This window comes from Talpa occidentalis, unplaced genomic scaffold (assembly GCF_014898055.3).
Source record: "Talpa occidentalis isolate TD23 unplaced genomic scaffold, MPIMG_talOcc4v2.1 talOcc4.14, whole genome shotgun sequence".
Lineage (NCBI taxonomy): Eukaryota > Metazoa > Chordata > Mammalia > Eulipotyphla > Talpidae > Talpa > Talpa occidentalis.
This window is the reverse complement of record NW_023601433.1, coordinates 47,879,361-47,882,961: the sequence shown is the minus strand read 5'-3', so window position 1 is coordinate 47,882,961 and position 3,601 is coordinate 47,879,361. Positions and strand designations below refer to the sequence as shown.

General features: G+C 33.7%; 1 pseudogene; it reads left to right on the top strand.

Annotated features, from left to right (window-relative positions):
* The first annotated feature begins 450 nt into the window (after nt 1-450).
* LOC119245414 (U2 spliceosomal RNA) lies at nt 451-589 on the top strand (annotated as a pseudogene).
* The last annotated feature ends 3,012 nt before the right edge of the window (nt 590-3,601 follow it).

The window sequence follows — 3,601 nt, the reverse complement described above, 5'->3', positions numbered from 1 at the left end:
CCTGTGTAAAAATTCACGGGGTGCCACAGGCAGAGTTTGGAACAGCAGTTTGGGAACAGTATAATGCTTAAGAATTCAAATGATAGGAAATACTACTCATTTCCTTCCTGCAATTTTGTTCTCTGCCCCCAGATAATACCAGCTCTGAGGAGTGGGCTTGGGAACTAGAAAATCAAATATTATTATTAATCACTGCAATTACTTTTCTTGGCCCAACTGTGGAGCTGGGAAGCAAACCAAATCTCTTGAGTGCAGTCCTAACTAAAACAAGTTGCTGAGCCACCATTACCTCATCCTTAGTCATCTTAAACTAGAACGAATATTACTGTAATTTTTTTCTAAAATATAATTTAACTTAAATATTTACATCTATTCAACTCATGAAAGACAAGGTTTAAATCACTTCTTCCTAACGAGAGAGAAAAGTGTTGTCTCTAAATTGCAAATGTAATCGCTTCTCGGCCTTTTGGCTAAGATCAATTGTAGTAAATTGCAAATGTACACAAAATTTCAATGTAAGCAAAATTAGTTTAAAAGTTACTTACATCATTGGTATAAAAGTATACTTCTTTTTACCAGTTGAAGATTATTAAAATTTCAGAGCTAATAATACATAAAGACTTTGTTTAAAATTATAAGTTATACACAATATGGGTTATGGAATATACCAAAATATTTTTATTAAGAGGAAACTATATTCAACAATTTAAAAAAAGGATTTCTTGAATCTTATTTACTATCAGTCCTTCAATTTGAGATCATTTGTACTCAACATGCTGCCTACTTATTAAAATGTCACTGTAACTTAAGTTTGTGGATGACAATCAAAACTTTTATTTTAATGAGTTAGTACATTCTTATAAAATTTGAAGCATAACAAGTTATCCCATCCAGATAGTCTCCTCATCTAAAAAATTTATTATAGAATCCCTAAGCTCTTTTGGACTGTATATTTTATAAAATCATGAATTTGGTCCACTGATACTGTCAGGACTGTATAATTGCACTGAGTCAAAGAGATACAGCCTTAAACAGAATCTTAGTATTTTGTAGGTCAAATGGAAGCATATGAGACAAATAGGTCAAATCCTATTTTAGTTTTTTTTTAAAAAAACTTACTTTGAAGTATGACTGATATACCTTAACTGAATGTAATTAAAGTGTATAATTTGCTAAATTTTGATTGATGTATATATCCATCATCACCACAAACAAGATAATTTATCCATCACCCAGATAAATTCCTCTTGTTATTTATAATCCCTTTTATCTTTCCTTCCCTTCCAATCCACCACTTCAGCCCCACTGCAATCCCCAGGCAACTGCTTTATTTCACTATAGTTCATATTTTTTAGAATTTTATAAAATTGGAATTATATAGTATGAATTCTTTTTGTTCCCCGTTTGGTTTGGCTTCTTTCAGTATAATTATTTTGAAATTCATCTATGATCTTACAGGTATTTATAGTCCATACTGGCCATGTATTATTTGATAGATATCAGTTGTTTCTCAAATGGGGATTATTACAAATAAAGCTGCTATGCGCTGCGCTGTGAAGCTGTCCGCAGCCTCCTGTCTTGCCTGCTGCTCCCCGCAGCAGTGTATTTCGTCAGTCCACCTGTTGTGTTCCCTGCTCTGTCTCTGGTGAATCCTCTCACCATCCCGCGCATCTGGCCTGTACCCTAGTTCTTGTATAAATAAATCTTTTTTTTTTTAAGATTTATTTATTTATTTATTTATACAAGCACTGGGCACAGTCAGAAGCGCAGGAGGGTGAGAGGATTCACCAGAGCCAGAGTGGGGAACAGAACAGGCAGACTGACGAAATACACTGCTGAGGGGAGCAGCGGGTACGGCAGGGAGGTCTGCGCCATGTAGGACCCTTGCCGGTGGCCGGGGATCGAACTGGCACTGTAGATGCTGCGGGCAGCTTCGCAGCCCAGCGCTCAACCGCTGCGCCACCAGGGGAGGCCCTGTATAAATAAATCTTAAAAACAAAAAAACAAAGCTGCTATGAACATTCTTGTTTAAATAATTGTCTGGATATATATTTTTCATTTCTAGGAATAGACAGGATCATAAAGTGGGTATGTTTCTGAATTCTTAAGAAATAGAAAGGTTCTTTCCAAAGGACTTGTATACACGTATATTCCAACCAGCAGTGTATGAGAATTCTAGTTGTTCCACATCTTTGCCATCATGGTATCACTGTTCTAATTTTAGACTTTCTAGTCAGCATATAGTGATATGTAAATATGGTTTTTATTTCCCTTCAGCATCTTTCCATGTGCTTACCTGCCATTTATATGTGTTTTTTGTTGAAATGTCTATTCAAATCTTTTGCTAACACTAATTTTGTTATTTTATATTTGACTGTTTGTTATCTTATTACTGAGTCTTGAAATTCCTTTATATATTCTAGATACAATTTCCTTGGATGACATGTGATTTGCAAATATTTTCTCCCTGTCAGTGTCTACTCTTCATTCTCTTTATATTGCTTTCAAAGAGCAAAGTTCTTAAATTGAAGAAATCAAATTTCTTGCTCTTTTTCTTTGTTGGATTGTACTTTTGATGTTATACCTAAGAGATCTTTTCTTAGCCAAACAACACAGAGTTTTCTCCTAGAAGTTTTATGATTCCATGTTTTATATTTAGATCCATGATTCATTTAATTTTTTTATATGGTGGGAAGTGTGACCCAATGTTCATTTTTGCACATATGGTTAACCAATTGTTCCAGTAAAAAAAATTTGGAAAGAATATCCTTTTTTCACTGAAGGTTTTTTTTTTTTTAATTTGTCAAAAATATATGAACCACATATGTGTAGGTCTGTTATAGAACCTGTTTGATATTGCCTATTTATCTTTATAGTTTTTGCTTCCTGTATTATGAAGTTCTGTTATTAGTTGCATTAATGTTTACAATGCTTGTGTTCTTTAATGAACTGACCCCTTTATCATTATGAAATGACCTCCTTTATCACTGTTAATATCCCTGCTCTGAAAACTGCTTTGTCTGATATTAATATAGAAGATTTCTCATGATTAGTGTTAGCATGATATATTTTTCATTACCTTAACTTTTAATTGTTTTTATAGTTCAACTGCTTTTCTTACAAACTGCATATAGTGATTGTTTTTGTTTTAATCTGACAGTTTTGGCCTCTTAATTGGAGTGTTAGGTATTTGTAAATCTTCCCATTCATTTTCATTTGTCCCACCCAAATGGTTTGACTTATAACTACCATTTCACCTTGTATTTGTCTCATTAATTTCTTATTCCTTTTTCCCTTGTTCTCTTCCTTCTTTAGGATTCAGTATTTTAAAATTAAGAATTATTAGTATTCTGTATCAGGCACTGTTCTAGACACTGGAATTACAACAGTGAGTAAAACAGACAAACTCTCTGTCTTTTGAGAGATACCTAGTTAGAGAGATAGCAAGAAAACTAGCATGACTGGAGGACTATGTGCAAGGAGGAGAGAAGAAGTTGAAGTAAGAAGTGCAGGTGAAGGTCAAATCACATAAGGCCTTCTAGGTTATGGTAATGTTTTGGATTTTATTCTCAGTATAATAAAAAGCTACTGAATGGTTTTA